At 39.4% G+C, this 20,660-nt stretch overlaps 1 protein-coding gene across 1 annotated transcript in view; it reads left to right on the top strand.

Annotated features, from left to right (window-relative positions):
• Window positions 1–2,905: 2,905 nt before the first annotated feature.
• The window catches only part of LOC108804841 (metabotropic glutamate receptor 8-like), a 786,696-nt gene continuing 768,941 nt past the window's right edge, over window positions 2,906–20,660 (top strand). The window contains exon 1 of the mRNA XM_018576745.1: window positions 2,906–3,184. The gene's annotated coding sequence lies outside the window, so the exon portion shown is untranslated. The remainder of the gene's footprint in view (window positions 3,185–20,660) is intronic.

Below are 20,660 nucleotides of genomic sequence, written 5' to 3'. Positions count from 1 at the left end.
GCCCTTACTCTGGCCACAGTCTGAGGTCTAGGGGTAGCTTGACACTTTTAGAATAATCCTTTAGATTGCTTATAGTGGTTTACGTTATATAGATGCAGAATAATAATAATAGTAATGCGATGGTTAGTATAGTGTACATTCAATATCAAAAGTGACATTGTTTAATGATCAGTTGACCAGTGTTTGGATTTTTGTCCAGCTATTTTCACCTCCTGCCTAATTCAATGAAGCACATTTTATCACAGGCTTATACTGCATAGGGATGTGGACTTAGGGTGGTCATAGACAGCCCTTTAACGACAAATTAAGCTTTTGATTTTAGGAATAGCATGTGCTTATTAGCCTGCTACTGAGCTCCTACAGGGAGTTGGAGGTGCTCATTACAGTAGTTAAATTGGTTAAAAGCCTTTCCTCCTTGGGGTGATATCTGCCTGTATCTGAACAGCCTTAGGGTTTGACTGAATGGACCACGATACATAGTTGTTGTATAACACTTGTATAACATGCAGCTGACCCATGTTCACCTAGCATAGAAATCAGGACACAGCCAGTTGACGTTATACGATATAGCACTATGCAAATCAGTTGACCCCATTCTACAAAACAACATTGGGCTAAAGCCGGGATAGGCAAACTCTGGTCCTCCAGCTATTGTGAAACTACAAATCCTATCCTGCATCTGCCTCTGGGAGTTATGCCCCTGCCTGTTAGAGTCTTGTAATGCCTAATGGGATTTGTAGCTGGCGGGCTGGAGTTTGCCTCCAAATGGGAGAAAGACTAAGGCTGCATTCACACCAAAATCGGAAAGGAAATCACCAGTCAACCGTTGACTTGCAATTGTACCCTCTTGTCTCCTTCCCATCCGTTGCATTGCGATCGGTTTTTCAATGGACGCTACCAGTAGGGCACCAAAAAATGATTGGGGTTAGTTCACACCAGATCTGTTGCATTAAGTTGCTCTGAAAAAAAGTAGTGCATGTTCCTTTTTTTTTTCAGCACAACATAATGGAACAGCGCAGTGTGAACTAGCCCCATTCACACCATTCATTTTTTTGGTGCCCTTCCGTTACCATCCATTGAAAAACGTCTCACAACACAACGGATACGGTGTGAATGGGCCCTAAGCCAACTTTTTCCAAGCACACGATTCTTGCTGTATCTGCCTCCTGACACATGCTTGATCTTAAAATGTAACCTAGGCCCCCTTTTTTCCTTAAAATTTCCTAATGCTTGAAAATGTCAGAACTGCTGTCAATGGAACATGCAGAGAGAATATGTATGCCACTTATTCTAGCTCTCCACTTGTTTTCTTAATATGGCAGTCAGCACAGGCATTCTCACTTGTAGTCTGTTCACATATTTTCTCTGGTGTGTAGTGGATTACAGGAGTTTAAAATAAAGAAGGATTACAGGCATAGTTTAATATATGCTTATCAGTATTTCACTAACTGTAACCTTGTGTATGTGCATGAGCGTGTGAGTATTAAAGCAGTCAATAAAGCACCCTCTAGAGAATCAAACTGCCAGCCTGGTGCTTCAAATTGTTCAAGAACCCTAAAGGAAGCATTGAGCTGGAGCTTTGCATTTGTGTGTGCATAAATACATGTAAAATGCAAAATATATAAATATGGGTTTTTTAGAAATAGCAAGTAGACTCTTTGTTGCACAAAGCCTAAAGTCGTTTTTTTTCATATAACCAGTGGGGAAGCTAGACATTCTGTCAGCTGGGGCAAAGGCTCAGAGTTGCCCCCAGCAAGGGAGAGGTTCTCCATCCACACACCCAGTGGCACCCCCCTTAAAGCAGCACCTAGGGCACATGTCCCTCCAGCCCCCCAGCGGCGGCCCTCCATATAATTCTACACTCCCTATAAATACAGTATAATCAAAGAATATGTTATGCATATATTTTGCCCCTGGTTTTAATATAACCCCACAAGCTGCTAATATAGATCTATGCTTTACCTAGCATAAGTGTGTAGGCTTTGCAGAATAAAGATATTTTATAATTGTAGGGATGCATCAGAGTGTAAGTGATGGCACACAAAAAAAGACGATTTACAACTGAAGGCTGAAGTAAAATGTAGTTGCAGCCACTTTCCTCAAGATGGAACTTTCCTACCAAGTAAAATATCGACATTAAACTCCAATACTTCACAACACGCCAGTGTGGAAGTGAAAAAAAATGGGATGACTATGCCAGCTATTGTTAATATTACAAAACATTGACTAAATATTTCCTGCATGGCTTCTATCAAAAGGCATCAGTTTAGTGGGTCTGCGGTATAGCCTGCTACTTAGATTAATTAGCATGCAGGATTAACCATACCTTGTAATGACGGTGAGCAGATGTTCACAAAATCAAATCTCTTCAATTATGACACAGTTGGATAAAGGGCACTCCATCGAATCATTCAGGCTCAACCTGTGTGCCCAATTCACAACGCCGGCAATATCAAACACAGAAGTTTACATTACAATGGAGCCCTCGGCGTCATCTATATGTGTTTGGAGCTAATCACGATGGATGGACGTGTCGGTGTCATAATTAACAGCTCGTTAAGCTTTAACTGTCAACGTGCGTTGTGACTGCAGAGGGCTCCCATCAAAAGCCCACATTTCGGGCGATCGCGGAACGTATGTTTTTCACTTTCCCATGGCAAGCTAGCTGTACACCATGTACCAATTAATAATTAAACAATGAGAAGCCCTCTGTGCGGTAATTGCGAGCATTGTTCAGCATTGTGAAATTCATATAGCTTTACAAAACACACACACAGATAAGCAGTGGGAGCCAGTGTAGAGGAGATAGGAGCTCACAAATAATGAGGCACAGTACAACCTAGACATAATTGTCGCCTACATCATTCCTGGGAAAAGAGGCGCTCTGTCACATTAAATGCCCCTATGTGTGTGTGTGCATCTGGCTACAAACATCCCCTGTTGTAGCCATTTAAGCTAAGGGGATGCTTTCCTTGCCCGTGGTCAGGGTGAGCGTCTGTTAAGAGGTGGATTAGGAGAGTTAGAAAGACCAATAGCTGCCAGTGGGAGTATTTGCTATTCACATGGAAGAGACTCGGCACTATGCTGTGGACTGCTAGCCTCTTTCAGCACCGCGGACAGCTACAAGTGCGGCTCCTGCGAGCACAGCCACTGCCAGGGCAATGCAGCCCCAGGACCAGGGACGGTAAGTGCCACAGCTTCTCCTCACCATAGCCTATCACCTATTGCTTTTTCTTTTTTTTCTTCTGCTGCATGAACTAGTAAGCCTTGTGTGTAAAGTCTCTATCCATACACAGAGTAGCCTTACAATTACAGGAGTACAGGAACTAATGCCAATTACTTAGCTTTGATATGCATGAGACGCCGCTGCGCTTCTCTAATTAGCGGGATCTCTGCTTGAAGGGTTTAATAAGGCTGTGCAGTCACCCATGGCAACCACACCGAACTTTGGCTGCTCGCGTTTGGGAGAGAGACGCTTCTGCCGGCTCAGGGACTTCCCAAAAGAAAAGCCATAAAAGTGATTGCGGCTGGAAGGGGTTTCGTGTTCACTAATGGGGAAGGGACACCAGAGCAGGCAAAGTCTTCCTGATGGCATTATTAGCATAATAAATATAGCGTAGACCTTATACAAGGGGGGTTTGGGGACTCCTACATACTACTTATTTAACAATAAGGGACAGAGCCATACTCAGCGATGTGATGTATATCTTCATAAATGAGGCTATGGTGGAGTTTTCCTGCACCACATAGCCCCTCCTTTGCAGGCTTGTTAAATATACCCCAAAGTGATTGTGATGTTGACACCTCTGAGGAGTACACAAGCAGCAGGGAGGCTTTTATGCAGTTTTCAGGTTCATTCCGCCTTTTCTTTTATAGCTTATATACATACACATCTTTGTACAGTTTTCCGAACCGACCTCTGTGTTTCCATAAACAAATGGAAAAGCTTCTAGGGCTATTTGTGCTGCCATTTTAAGGCTGCCTACAAATGTCTCTCTTTTTTTTTTTTTTTATTGCCCTTTTAATAGGAGAAGGTGCCTCCTATGGACCAGAAAGCACCTCTTAATCATTCAGCTCTTGGAGCAAATCCCATGGTATGCTGGCTGAGAACTATAGACATAAAAGTTTGATTTTCTTTTATATCCCGAGGAAAGAGAATGCCTCCAGCTCTACTTCTCACACACTGTGTCCCCCTTTTTTTATAGTGGTTTTAGATAGTCACCACCATGATGAAAGTTAATCTGATTTTTATATAGGCTCCAGAAAGCCCTTTTTAACAAGAGGGAACAAAAAAATCCATCTGCTCTGCAGACTAGCAGGAAAATCCCTGGAGGCTTGTTTAGCTGGTGAAAATATAATAGAACCACACAAGACGCTCAATGTCTGACACATACGATTCGGTGCAAATTAAATTCTTTTTCGTTTTGTAGATCTGCCACCAAAAATAATTTAATGTGTTGATCATACCGATGACAAGGATTGTATCACCTATGTACTCACCTATGTACCATGCACTGACGTGTTGCACTGTCTATAAAGATGGGATGTGCTTAGAGAGGAGGCAACTCTTTTTTAACTGTTCACGTTGCAATGCCTATGTAACCCAGTTTGCTGATGGAAACATTTGGTGGTGTGCTTTCTAAAGTTAATACGTGGCTCACAATGGATAGCAATCAAAATCGATTACCAATGTAGAGAGCACACAGGAAAGGGTGCCCCTGACATTCAGCCTTCCAATACCTGTGACCTTTACTATAGGTCTTATTGGAAGAATATTACAGTTTCGCACAGAGAGAGATGGGCGGCATATTAAACTGTCTGTTTGGAATAATGGGGACATAAAAAGCATACAATGATCTTTATAGAAGGAGCCAAACCATTTAACAGGATTTATGATTTAACATGCAATAGTGGATGGATTTTTGTATGTGCATTCCATTGAAAATGGGGGACATTCCCCTTTCTGTATGGACAAAGGAACAGAGCACAGAGAGGCTGTGAAATCCTCCTCATTTTGATGGGTTAATGCTAACATCTTCTGACAAGTCCTCTGCTTTGATATCAGGAGTGTGGAATAAAATGTGAACAAGACCCTCTTTGTGAAGAAGTATAGTCTGTTCTTTCCAACAGGCAGCCTGTCAGGTAAATTAGTCAAACTTGGAGTGGTAATCCTTCCGGAGAAATAGATTAAGGATTTGATGATGTAGGCTAGTGCAGGACTTTAGAAGTACTGAGACACACTACTTTGAGTACTGACTTTCTACATGGTTAGATCAATAGCTATAGAGCACTTTTTATTTCCTATAGAAAACCCTTATTGTATTCAATGGATGAGTGATATTGGCAGTTTACAAGCCCAGTGAACTAATGGCACAGATAATGGAAGTGATCTCTGTTAAGTAAGTGTCCCTGATAATTAACATTCTAAGATACCAATAAGGGAATCATTCACTTTGGTGTAGCCAGTATTTACAAGTTTGGATTCACATTGGCACATACAAACCTCCAATGATTTATATGAGAGTTCAATCCATAGAGGGGAGGAGGGCAACAGAATGCATCAGCGAATGTGATTTAATAGTGATCAGCATGCCTGCACTGACATTAGGTGCCATTTTATATCTGTAATTGGGTGAACTGTGTTCACCTTACAACAATACACAACATATGTTTGTTTTTGTACATCAGTATTTGCTTGTGTACTATAATAATAGATTTCTTTCTCATCCACATATGCAGCACATACATTGATTTACACTATCAGTAATGCTTTGGATTCCACAGTTTTTTTTTAAATTTACTGGCAGCACCTAGTTTGAGTCCTTATTGTTTATTATTAGTAACTAATGGAATGTCTTCATTATGCAGGATGCCATTTCTTTGGCTGAGTTATGGAATATAAAAAACAGCTTTGGTGTGCTGTTAGGTTATATTTTATGAGTACACTTGCATAAAATATGCATGAATTGAAATGCAAATGGAGGTTAGTTAGTAACATGGTGCCAAGAGCAAAACTGTGCAGTAACCCATAGCAACCGATTACAAATCAGCCATCCCCAGACAGTTTAATGATGACTTCTTTTTAATTGGTTGTATTGGCTTGCGGCACATCAATGCTCTTTGCAGCACATTATTGAATAATACATGTTGCTATTAGCTGCATTTTCTATTATAACTAAAATGTAACTATTTCAATAGGAATGTTTCATTTTCTACAAGTATGTACTAATAATTGCCAAAATAAGGTGGTCAGGGAAAAAATTTAATTCTATTCTACGTCTTCTTAAATATAAGGGGATTTATCAAAACTGGAGCAGATAGAATCTGAAGCAGTTGCCTATGGTAACCAATCAGCTTCTCTCTTCAGTTTGTTCAGTTAAGCTTTGAAAATGAAAGAGAAAAGCTGATTGGTTGCTATGGGAAACTGCTCCAGATTCTGTCTTCTCCATTTTTAATAAATACCCCTGCATGTTTTTCTTTCAATCAAAAATAACGTAATTGGTCTGATGGACCTTTATTAATTTACTGCTGTGTCTAGAAACATTAAAAGTATTGCACAATTCCTAGGCTGAAATATACGGGTCCATTCACAAAACTGCCGTAGGCAGCTGTGTGAATAACCGACCCGAAGTGAAGTGACCAAGTAACCAGTGGACGCTGAACTGTCAGTACCATGAGAGCTCAGCAGAGTCGGCTTTCATATCACCTCCGGCTCTGCTAAACTCTCATTGTAATGCAGGGGGGAAAGAGCACACCCTGAAATGATGGCAGATAGCAGAGGAAGCAATAGCTTCTTTGCTATCTGCCGGTTTCTTTTTTTTTTATTGTGACAGCTGCTGCCATCAGAATAAAAAAAAATGGCATAGGAATGCATAGCTAGATTCCTATTGGCTATTTCAATTTGCAATATCCAATAGCAAGCTGCCTATTGCCCCTGCCCTCTGCTGCTGTCAATCACTAGAGAGGACCTGATGGAGAACTTCAGGTACCCTCTGCTGATTTACATCAGCAGTGGGCGAGTGCAATAGCTAGTTTGCTATTGGCTGTGGCATAGTGAAATAGCCAATAGGAATGTAGCTATGCATTCCTATGCTGTTTTTTTTTTCTCACCGACGGTGACCGGCGGCTCCGATGTCAGAAGAAAAAAAAACAGAGCAGGGAAAGGTTTACTCTGCTCGATCGAGCAGAGTAAACCTTTCCAGGAGAAAGTGGATCTCTCCCGGGTGGCCGGGAGCCGCTATCTAATAGCGGGAGACTCCTGGAGCGTGCGGGAGAGTAATGGCCGGCCGTTTCACCTCAGCTCAGTCGAGCCGAGGCATATGCCTTCAACTTGACTGAGCCACTCGGCAAAATTCGGGAGCTGTACAGGCTATAGTGAATAGCCCGTACAGCAGCCCTTCGGTTCTACTGAACCGAAGGGGTCCTGGGGCCGAAGCTAGCCGAAGGATCAGCTGAAGCTACGGTTATATCATTCGGCAGCTTTGTGAATAGACCCCATAGTGTTCATTACTGTTATTGCATATGTAGTACATTTGAACATGATCATGGGCAGATGAATGTGAATAGAATTATTATATTTTAATATATTAAAAACCTTGATAATGTATATAGTTTATCAAAACAAATCCACATAGGCGTGCGCAGCCTATTACATTAGGGTGTGCATATAAATGTACAAACACACACAGTAATGAAGCAGGGAGGCTGGTAGGTGGTCATGTAATCACCCGCCCAGCTTCGTGGTTGGATGGGAAGCCGAAGCCATGCTCCCTTGCACCTTCCCAGGTACTGAGGACTGTGGCTGTTATGTGAGGAATGTAAGTAGCAAGTGATGATGTGTTGGGTATCTCGGAGCTGGTCACAGAGAGATCTTTGTGATCTCTCCACCTGCTCAATGACTTAAAACACGGCGCCCCCTGTTGTGGTTTCGATGATGCACTCGGGGTGATTATGTAAGTGCACACGAGTGACATTTTATTTTCACAATATATATACAGGTTCTGCTTACTGGTTGTTCTTTGCTGTTCATTTGACCTCACGGAACACCGGCAGGGTATACCCGGTTATTAAAATAATGTCATTTGTGCAAACTCTAATGAAGTGAATCGACCACAATGCTCATGGTAGCCTAGTCTTTTGGTCACATAAAAGAACTTTGAAACATCAGTTTTTATGCAGGCAATAAATAATAATAAGTAATGCTATGATTTGGAAGTTTACAATAGATGTATGAATTTGAAGGACTGGCCTACTTAAAGATAATCTATGGCTTGGTTCTCCAGCTGTTGCGACCATGCAAAAGACAGTAACGTGGAGTTATAGGTTACATTAATTCATCCCTCTGATAATTGTGCTGATTTTGGACAAAAATCACACAACTGTTATATATTAGTTGCATGAAAGAGTAAGGCTTCATTCACACAGGCCACTTATGCAGAGATCTGTCTGCAAAATCTGTAAGGCTACATGGTTTGGTTGTGCTTCTAGGTGCTTAAAATTATGTGCATTTATGCAAACTTACACGCATATGCGTCTAGATGCTGCTGTCCTTTGTCCATTGAAACAGTCTATTGAAGCAATTAATGAGATTTCAGCAAATACATGCATTTTGCGCATACATGCGTTCACATGCGTTGTGGTGTGAATGGATCATTAGATGCACATATATGCGTTTAGAAAACTATTTCAAATGCATCTAAATGCACCTAGTGTGAATATAGCCTTAAGTACACTTGTGTGAAAAATATGTAGGATGACGCTTCTAATCTTGCTTTCTGAGATTTTAGTTTCCTGGTTGTAATGACGATCCATTGGCTTCAGTATTTTCTGAGTCAATGATCTAAAACACATATGCAAATAAAGGGTTCTGATTACATTCAGACTTCATTGGCTGCCTGTTTGTTCCAGATCAGTGACTACGTAAACACTCAGGGCACATTTACACCTGTGTGGTGTGTTAACACGTGTGTGATAATTCATGTTGCATTAGGAAACCCCATTTTTAGCAATGCAGTGCACAACAATGCACGATAGTACATGACGGTGCACTGTATCTCAGGTGCATTTTAAAGATGCATCCATTAGAATGAATGTCACCACAGTATACCAAAACGCATAAATTACATTGAGGCATGTTACCACAATGCAACTGTTAATCCGGCCTACATCTAGAGCCGGCCAGTCACCATTAGTAAGTCAGCAGTATCAGCCCCCATATTTTTGTCTGCACAGGTTCCATTAGTAGGGGTTTTTCAGTCAGCATACAAATCTATGTATTACAGGTATTTATATAGGAACAATCATTTACACATGCACATCAGTCCCTGCCCTCAAGGAGCTTACAATCTAGGGTCCCTATCTCACATGCGTACAGGGACAATTTAGACAGGAGCCAATTAACCTTCCAGTGTGGGAGGAAACCAGAGTACTCGGAGGAAGCCCACACAAGCACAGGGAGAACATGCAAATTCCTTGCAGATAGTGACCTGACTGTGATTTGAAGCGGGGATTTCTAGTGCTGCAAGGCATTAGTGCTAACCACTATACTATCACCAATAGGCTTACATCATACCAAGAAAGCTGTGACAAAATCTCTGCAGTCTTTGGTTACATTTTACAGTACATTCCCTACTGCCTTCATCTTGAGTAAAAGGTTTACTTTGGGGGGGGGAGGGGGGATGCATTGTGTGCAATGACTTGATTTCAAGCATCCACAAAAACAAAATGTGATCTACATCCCTTTTTTTCTTTTTGAATAATGCAGTGAAATAATAACATGCAATCACTTGGAAATAATAATCTTATAACTATTTACATATTTTTGTGCTTATAACAGTGGCTATGTCCTTTCTTGTTAGATCCAGTTACAAGATTTATGGAAAATCTGTTGTGCTTTATACTGCAGTTGAGTAGGCACATAAATTTAGTACCGTATATAACCAGGAATTAGTGTAAGTGACATACAGATCACTGTATATAAACCAAATATAGAGTTCTAGTCCTTCCACAATCTCGTATAAATCCCATTTCCCAAAGTTCCAATCTGAAAATAACAGTGTCAACGGTTTTTGTGACCTTCCATTTTTTAGAAGTTCTTCATCATACAGCCAAGCTATAAAAACATTTCACGTATATCTGCAACCACCGTGTTATTTAGTAAATGTTCTCTACCATTCTTTGCTGGCTTTTAAATGGGATGTTATATACTGTATACTCTTATTTACAACTGTGGCTCACAATTTGGTCTAGGGTCACTTGTCACATAGCAAAATGAAGAACTGAAAAACAACATAACAACTGCAATTAAGATATTATAAAAATTCAAAGGTTAATAATGTAATAGGGAGGATATGTTATGAAAGAATTGATGGCTGGACAGAGACAAACTAAGTATTAAAGCACTACATGCTACTACTCTTCTTTGTCCCATTTTCCTAATTTTACTCAATTTGTTGAAGTTCGGATTGGCGGTTGTATTCACTTTATCAATTTATATAACAATGCAGAAATTTACAGAACGTGAGGACCATTCCTGTCAATTTCTTCACCTGAGGGAACCCAAAATCTAATAGAAGTGTAGGCACACACTATAGACAATTGGGTGATGCCAGAGCGCTCAAGGGAAGTGCACGTAAGCAGGAGTGGGACATGGAAACTCCATGCAGTTAGTGTCTGTGGTGGGAAATAATCCCAACAGCTTAGCCTGCACTCTGCCCTACATCATATGTTAATTATATATTGAAATTGACAACATACTGCATGTTACGGGATGGCATATTTTATTCTATCAAATGCAGCACTTCATTTATTAGAACAACATATTTCTGTAGAGTGTGTGATCATGAGGTTGGGTGTTACAGTATAATGTTAAATTCTTGGACTGGTCTTTTCAACAAATAATTACAGGTATCCATACACTTATCAGTGTTGAGGTTTCCTGCTTCTGTACAGCCTTGTTCCTTAACGCAGGAGGCTGAAACAGAATGTGACATAACCACTTATTTTCCACAGCTAATTACCCACTTATGGGAGCATGAATATAAAAAAGATGATCTGTGCATTATTTTAACTTGCTCTACATCGCTGCTTTTTTTTGTACATGGTAGACGGTCTTTAAAGTGTATGTCAGGGCATAATAATAATAAAAAATGCATCACATCTTGGCAATACATACAGGTTTCCCCATGTTTTGACTCAAAAATACCTATTTATCTACTAGAAAGTGCCTATCTTCCTCTTTGAACTTACAACACAGTATCTCTGCTGCACTGAAATCACAAGTAGTCTGGTCAGCCCTGCCTGACTTTAAAATTGAACACCTTTTCAATAAAAAGTGCCCCATATGACTAACCAGAAAGTAACATTTGCTTAACCATTTTTCATCAAATACTTAGTTTGATGTGCTCTGAATTGTGACAGATCGACTTTAAAGCTTGTGAAACTCATAGTGGAAAAGATGTCATTTATAACAGCTGATTTCAGCTTAAAATCCATTTCCACCTTTGTAAGTGATCTATATTTATTGTGGTAATGTAGAGATGCAGTGATGATGTGTATGTGTGTACATTTGTATGAGTCACATTGCAGGCTTTTTTCATTTGTTTTAATTAAGTTTTTATTAGGGCTGAATCCTAGAAAATCATAATTTTCTCCACAGGAAATTCAGTCTTACATCGGGGTCGGATTGTAAAACAGGCTGTAAACAGCTGCCCCCTCCCTTGGATTCTGTGTAACACGATCACTAAAAACTAGCGCTGCTTTTACACACAATATATTTCCTGGTAAGGGGGAGCAGTCTGGGAGGGGGGTCCACTATGCATACCAATGCATACTAATGAATGTGGGGTGGAGATCTCAGAGAGAGCTCACTTGTTATTTACACAGAGCACAAATGCTGCCCTTTTCCATGAGGATATGAAGAGGAACGCTAACAAAAAAAACATATGTTTCTGTGTTCATATACAGCAACTGCATATGCCTGCTTATGTACACTTGGTATACATTGCTGGCATATTTTTTTTAAATACCTCTGCAAAGGTGAAAATGGCCTTTAATGTCCAATTGAAGGTTCAACACAAATAGTAAAATTGGCATATGGGTGCAGCTAAATAGTAAAAGAGCTAAGTCCCACATTTTACTTCCTTTGTAAACTGCCCCCAAACCCTAATGCAAAAATACTTACCTTGCTATAGCTGCAAAGAGGACTACTACACTCTCTGTGAGAGAGCACCAGCCCTCCAACAGGCCCATTGTGAGACAGACAAACAACTGTCGGACATCAGATGTAATTGAAATCACATTTAGACAGGTTGGAAATATTATAAGTTCTCATTGTCCCTCAGTGTGATATATAAATACTTTTCTGTTCACTGGGCTATTTGTTAAAACATGTCCTAAACATAGAATGGAGGGTTTTTGTTTTTTTTTGCAAAAGCCTAGTCAGATACTTTTCAGAGAACCTAAAACTCCTATGTGTGACTGCTTTCATCCCAGTCAGATTTCATCTCAGTCGTGAGCACATGAGAAACCCATCACACAGAAACCTCTCAGTATCCAATAATTGCAATATTGTGACTTACATGTTCTGAAGAACTGCCTGTTCTGTCAGAAATTTGTACTTAACTAGATCATTAATGTGTTCGATGTGAAGCTCATCAGATGCTGTCAGAGGTGGACCACACCTATCCTGTTTCCCTGAAAATAAGACCTACCCCGAAATTAAGACCTAGTACCATTTTTGGGAATTGCTAAAATATAAGACCTACCCCGAAAATAAGACCTAGCTGCGACCTTTCCCAGGGCCGGTGGTGGCATAAGGGGGAACTTGAAGCGCCGCGGGAGAGAATCAGCTGTGCCAACGGAGCCAGCGCTAGAGGAAGCGAGGCGGGAGCGGAGGGAGCAGAGCCACATAAGCCGAAGTTTCCTCTATAGCGCCGGCTCCTGTCGCAGGCGGAGTGATACCAAATGCACTCCACCTGTGAGGAATCCATAGTGAAAGCACGCTTCGCTCATTCTGGTTACCAAAATGCTCTTGGAAAGGTATGGCACCCCTGATTGCCCTGATCACCCTATTCTTAACTTTGCCATTTTGGATTATTTAATTTGGATTTGCATTAACTTTGGATTGTCGTACATTAAAAAAATAAAATAAGACCTACCCCGAAAAATAAGACCTAGTGTGTTTTTTTTGAGCCCAAAAAAATATAAGACAGTGTCTTATTTTCGGGGAAACACGGGTATGTTTGTTACACGATTCAAATTTTTTATCCTTGCATTTTTTGGATCTTTTAGCTCAGTGATGCACATTGCTCACATTGCCACAGTTATCTCAATAAACAGGATGCATATGTCTATTAATTTCAATTCAAGCAACACGTTCTGCCTACAGGAACTCAATCACAGCACATTTCTTGAATTGCACCATTGAAAGTCCACTTCAAAGAGGATAGCAAAACAATTTAACTGTAATGACGGCCTGTTACCATCTAAAGTGATAGAGGAGAACCTACACAATGGGGTTGATTAATGAATGACTTATTACAGTTATCACTCAATAAATAGTAGCTGTAGTTGTGTTCACTTTTAATATCTAGTCCTATGCAGATGAAATAAATAAACAGGAATTTGCTTTTCACATGATTGGATAATTTCTATTTTTCGTGATCTGGAACTCCAGCGTAATGTTGTTGTATGGGGGAATTTTAAGGTGACAGGTTTATTTATTGAATCTTGATTTGACTCTTGATTGCTTGAATATTCTTTATCTTGTTCCATCTATTCTTACAGCTAATATTTACTGGTGGCACTTTCACTGCAGGGCTAAATGATTTTAAAGAAGCCAGGAAAGATCTGTTATTTAAGAACATCCTTTACAGCCTCTCCGAGTCTTGAAAAAAATCTGAAATGATTTTAGAAAGGCACCGGAGCTGGCATGAAGTAAGAAGCTGTGTTGGTAGGATGGGCTGAGCATGTGAAATATGCTGAGTGTGTATGCTTTGAAATCAAATTAATTTGGGATATACAGTGGTTTTGGAAGGATAACTCTGTAACGGGAAACGCTTGCTGAGATCAAAGCAAGGCAAAGGGGGAACCTTTTTAAAGTGAAGGTATGAATATGTTAATTAGAGTTTGGGGCAGCAACCGCAGCATAGTTTAAGGGAAAGACTAATATTATAATTAAAGAAAATTCCCTTTTATTCTGCTGTTTTTTTTAATCAGTAATATATGGAAATCAGCACTCAGTGCAAATGGCTAGTGGTAAAAGCATATTAGTTTACTGTCAAATAATGTAGCCTATTACATATATGGTGTAGATAACATGTTAGATCATTATATAATATCGTCTTTGTATGCCTTTTTTATTTGTTTGCAGAATATATTTCTGTTGTAATTATCTTTTGTGGAGGCATTTCTTTACATTGCTGACAGCTTTATTAAATTGAAAGCGTCTACTTCTTTTTCTGTATACATGTCATCTGTAACCATTTCTCTGTGTTGTAAATATGTCTGTATTTTCACTGAAGGACTGGCTATTTTTCATTGCAAAGGTGGACCCTAGGGTCAGTATAGAAAGAAGTATGCTCATATGAGACAGGCTGATGTGTAAAGGCAGTTTGCCTTTACACAGAGAGATAGCAAATCAATAAACTTAGAAATAAAGGATTGCCAGGATAATCGGGTTTTAGTTTACGTAGAAGACTGTGTGTTCTGCTAGAAAGGGGGTCAGTTTTCTTCACTTACGTGTACAAACTATTTTATAGATATATTAGCCCTGATCACAGATCTATTTTGTCCTTCACGTTCCTCATGTTTCCCAATTGTTTTGTGCTCCCCCTTAGTAAATTGGCTTATTGATCTGCTCCATGATTGATTTAGTAAGACAATCCTGTGTCAATGAGAGTGCTGTAATATTATACTGTTGCCTTTATTGGTATCTTCTTTACTGTTTACAAACTTTAGTAAAAGCACAGTATAAATCTGTGTGAGAGGACAATATTGAATTGGGACAGTCCAATTTTTACATGAAGTATTTATGATTTTGTATACCTTTTATAATGTCTACTGGCACAAGTACAGTGCATGTTACCAGTGCAGTGCTAGAGGTAAGGTTGTACTCCAGTAGTATCTATGATTGTATTTAAATGATATGACAGAAAGCCAGAATGATACAGAAAGTGGGCTAAAAGTATGGCTTTTTTTTTAGTTTTGGATAGAATGATAAAGGGTTAGAACATCTTTCAAGTTTGCATTTCTGTCTGTGCCCCCAGTGTGAAGATTATTCTCACTATTTGTCCTGGTGGCCATTGTAATGAAAAAGAAAGCGATGGTAAATCCAAATCAGACTTGGAATTTAGAGAAAATCTTCCAATGGGGACACAAGTTCTGGCGACAACTGTCTAAGACAGCCTTTCTCAACCAGGATGCTGTGGCACCCTGGTGTGCTTTCTGGCTTCCTCTGGGGTGCCTCAAACTGTTGTGGTAGTTGGACTGTGATGTGAAGGGGGAAATGAAGACTGATGTGAAGGAGGCTCCCTTTTTGTAACTGTTAACTGTTTGCTGCAAAATGAGAAGTGCACTTTAAAATCTGAGAAGACAATTCCAGGCTAGAAGGGACTCCAATCAATGAACTGCTACCGCTATCCAGGAAAGAGTGCAAGTGTACTAAATGCAGACCATCCAATTTCCCTTTATTTGCATTTTGTATTGTCTGCTGTAATCAAATTATATAGAGCTGCTTACATGAGCACTTACCTGAACGCTTACATGAGCTGCTTACGTGAGCCTTACAAGACTGGCTTCATGTATCTGGCCTCTTTATCTTTTGCTCTTCTTGATGTATCACCAATCAGACTAAACTTAGGGTAGGTTGGAATCTGATTTGTGTGATAAAGTAACTCCATTGAAATTAAGCTGGCCATACAAGGATCACATTTTGGCCATTTCCTGTTGAATCGGGTGGAATGCAATCTGTAGATTACCCTGCCGGCATCACCCAGCTTAACAAATGTCAATTCTTCAATCTACCTGTGACAAAGGAGCTAGATGGAGCATTTTTGCCAATCAGATGCAGTCAAGGCTCGGGTATTCTGACGGCCACAGGTGTCAGCTGTCAGAATACAATACCCAGCAGGGGCTGTTCAGAAGGCTGATCGAGAAAAATCTTAGGTATATGGCCAGCTTTATGCACTGGCGCCTTAATTCAAAATGCTTTATGTATGTGAGAAACAGAAGTGAGCCTTCAGTGGGTATATTTGGGGCACAGTTTCCTGGATTACTAACTGGTGAGCAAAAGGGGTCACTAGATTACAAAAGGGAGTGAAGTGGCCTGGGGACACCTCAATAAAAAAAAAATGAACCCCTGTGTAGGTAGACTATATTGCATCTATGCATTTCAAGGCTATATTTTTTATGCTTAGCTAGATGGAATGTAATTTCAAATAAGGACTGCAAAAAAACACAAACTATATAAACTACGTTATAAAGTACATCGTTGACAAAAATCTGCATTGTTTATATTTACTTCAAAATACAACTGGTTTTATTTAGCAGCTCTTGTGTTATGGCCTGCTGCACAATGCTGTAAGCCCATTTGTGTTATGAACTGTTTTACAATGCTTAGCCATTTGCTGCTTACTTATCTGTGATGGCTTCACAGATCTTTATGAACAGACATTACTAAACAAAAAGGAGAAAAAGATAACCCCATGTAAATCTTACTCACTGTTATAATGCTTGATGTGAATTAATTTACCTAACTCATGGGTGTTAGAGGTGAAATGTATTGTGTTGTATTAGAAAGTCAGGAAGTTTGATTTTTTTTTAATGAAAAGACATTTCCAAGCTTCCATTTAATATTTCTAACGTGTGTGGGTGCCCTACATGCCCTAAAATAATCACTGTGTGACTTGGCATTATATTTTTCTGAACAAATGTATTATTTCTAACATACACCACATACCATCTGTTACATTATTAGTGAACCACCAATTACAATACAGTCAAAACAAACACACTGACTCATTTCTGCATTCTTAGCATACGGGTGGCCATAAATGACCCAATTTGGCTCCTGATCTGAAACCTGATTTGATTCTTTGGGAGACGATTGGGCCACTTAGCGCTGGGGGATGTTAATGAGCACTTTAAATCATTGGAAGCACTCTTTATTTATCACAGACTTGTTAGAAAATATCTGTGGAGGGTGTTATCTGCATGTGTACCACTTCAGTCTGTTGGGTGCGCTCCATGAGAACCAGGGCCAAATTACAGAGAATCCCCCATGCCCAGTTGTTCTGACATATTTTGGTAAGCCAAGATTATCCTTTGCATTTTTCTGTAGTCCAAATGCGATTATCACATAAAGGCACTACAATTTAGATTGTTTGATTCAATGAATAGGAATAATGCATCAACAGAGCTGATTAGACTGACAACAATTGGGGTCCATTTTCTCTCACAGGAGTCTTACTTCAGTATGTTCTTTGTTGATAATATTTATCTCACTCTCTTTCTCAGTCACTTTCTCTTTCCCGTCCCCCCCCACGTGCCCCAATGAGGCTGTCTCATTATAGGAACAGCCCTGCTTGTGTCCCAATTTCCCCCTCAGCACCACCTACAGCAAAATATAGGGAAGCTAACACTGGTTTGGAAGTTCAGTAACGTCTTTGATGATACCTAATGTATCTATGCATTTCAACATTAAGTACATTGTCCTATGCTGCAGAGATAGATAGATAGATAGATAGATAGATAGATAGATAGATAATGTTAGTCATGTTAGGAGATTGCACTGTGCACTGGGCCCTGTTACACTGGCAGTCAGTAGTGAGTGCTCTCTTAACTTGGTGGTCAGTGGCAAATACAGTTACTTGGTGGTCAGTAGTGACTGATCCTATTTGTTACTGGTCAGTAGTGAATTTCCCTCTCTTATTGGTGGTCAGCATTAAGCACCCCCTTTAAGCTGGGAGTCAGTTGTGAGTGCTACATTCTGTTAATGGTCAGTGGGAACTGAGTAATAGGTCATTGACATTCAGTGGTTATTTTCTTGATCTTTAAAACTATTTTCCTGATGTGGGTATAGTTGTTTGTTCCTTAAACATTGGGTCTCTCTGAATTGCAAGAACCTATCCTTTAGCTCCTGCTACTCAAATTTGGTGTGCAGGAAATGGGTGCATTTCACAAAGTGATGTAGAAGGACCTTGTTTACCTGCTTGAGAATGCAGATTTTGGTGGTTCTACTGATACTAAATACCCAGGTAGTTACTGGTGAAGAAGTGGGGACAGAAACTCCAACATGCCTGGGATATCATGCCATTTGTGAGGTTCCATTTCTTTCCAGTTCATTAAGTGGTCATACTTTTATTCAGATATTTCTCTGTTAACACATCTCTGTTGCATTGGTTCATCTTCTCTATGACTGTATTGGGCATTGTAGTCCCCTGGTCCTGGCACTAAAGTCTCCTTCAGCTGAGTGGTTAGCTGCATCTCGCTCAAAGCTTTGAACTTCCTCAGTAGATAGATGGGCTTTAGTGCATGATTGACAGATTTTTCTTATGCCATCATCAATCTCTATTGATGCAAGCAACTGTCATTTAGACACAGTGCAGTTGATTGTGGCCAGGGACATAAACAGACTGAGAAAATATGTGAATATATCACCCTTGTACTATCTTAAAAAAACTCAATTAATCCATAGAAAATAATGAAATCTGTCACTGGAGCAGGAAAGCCTGTTGAGCTGTTGAAGAAGTTGGCAGTTCATAACTTATCTGAGCAAGACCTGATGCACTGATAGGATGCTGCAAAGGAGAACTAAGATATCCGCTGGACAGGCCTGAGACAATCGGGGAAAGATCTAATAGTAAAGAGCTGTTATCACCCTCATTAAGACAACTTGCTAATACTAATGATAGTGAGTTTAAAACATTCAAAAAATAGATATATTTTTCTATGATTATTTCTAAGAAAATGCCATTTTCGTTATAAAAGCTACCACAGGAACCTGAGAAAAATATATATTTCAGAGAAGTATGGAATTACTGTAATGCAACAATGGCAAATGGCAGATTCAGTAAACTAATGTTATGATTGTAATGTTTACCTTAAGTAACTTTTGACGTAAGTTCCACATTTTTACCATCATATTGTCCTGTATATCCATTGTTACAGTAAATGTATACATGTAAATGTATTATGCATGCATTTCATTGTAATCGCTCTTTCTTCTGGATCAACAACTATTAAGATAAAATATCAGCCACAAAGTGTGTTAGATCAGACCTATTAATTTGCATGTATCTTTATGCCTGCAAGGCACAACCATTGAATACCACCGCGTTTCCTAAGCTTTGCTATCACATCCTTTGCAGTGTCTGAGTACCAACTGTAATTTTAAAATGTTTCTTCCTTCTAACCACTACTTGATCAGTATCAGGTTAATTTAGGATTAGGTTTGGTTAGGTTATATTAGAATATCAGGTTTGGATATTTGGCTGTTAAAATAAAAGAGTAGGAGGAGACTGACATGCACATTTATTTTGTGAATATTCACTTCAGTTATCCAGCCATGTACAGATGAAATAAGTAAATATTCACACAATTTATCATGTGAAAATGATCAACTCCTTTAGTAAATCAGCCTTATTATCTTCTCCAAATGTCCACTAGAACACATAAAATCTGTTTTACAACTCCTTTTTTTTTTTTGGTACTGTGGTATGCTGCACACGTAATTAACACTCTTGTAAACACTGGTAAAGTGCTAAAACCTTGGAATACAACCTACATATAAAATAAGCAAAAATAGTTGCCTCGTTTATATGGTGGGATGCAGTTCTCTTTTGTCTTGCTTAAAATAAAACTCCAGACTAATATAATTAAAAGCGAATAGCCCATTAAAAGATTTAAAAAAAAAACAAAACCAGCTTTTAGTGCAAAAAATTGCTTAAAGTGACATTAAACCCTCAGATCTTTTAACATAAACCAATACTGTAATGTGTGCCTTACTGTAATCCACGGTAGTTTCCCTTCTCTTTGCTGCTCTTCTTTTTAAATCTGTATCTCTTCTCATGCTTTGGGAGAACTTCCCTTTGCAGCTGAGTTCCTCTTTCTGTAGTGCTGGCTCAGGTTGTGAAGCTACACACAGACACCATGTATCCATTTCAGAGACAAGGCAGTCTGCTGCAAAACAGAAGTTCTGCCCAGCATGAGAACAGATACAGATTTAAAAGGAAGAGCAGCTGGTTAGGTTATATTAGAATATCAGGTTTGGATATTTGGCTGTTAAAATAAAAGAGTAGGAGGAGACTGACATGCACATTTATTTTGTGAATATTCACTTCAGTTATCCAGCCATGTACAGATGAAATAAGTAAATATTCACACAATTTATCATGTGAAAATGATCAACTCCTTTAGTAAATCAGCCTTATTATCTTCTCCAAATGTCCACTAGAACACATAAAATCTGTTTTACAACTCCTTTTTTTTTTTTGGTACTGTGGTATGCTGCACACGTAATTAACACTCTTGTAAACACTGGTAAAGTGCTAAAACCTTGGAATACAACCTACATATAAAATAAGCAAAAATAGTTGCCTCGTTTATATGGTGGGATGCAGTTCTCTTTTGTCTTGCTTAAAATAAAACTCCAGACTAATATA

Source organism: Nanorana parkeri, unplaced genomic scaffold (genome assembly GCF_000935625.1).
Source record: "Nanorana parkeri isolate BGI_ZX_2015 unplaced genomic scaffold, ASM93562v1 scaffold75, whole genome shotgun sequence".
Taxonomy (NCBI): Eukaryota; Metazoa; Chordata; class Amphibia; order Anura; family Dicroglossidae; genus Nanorana; species Nanorana parkeri.
This window is presented reverse-complemented; position numbering and strand designations above follow the sequence as displayed.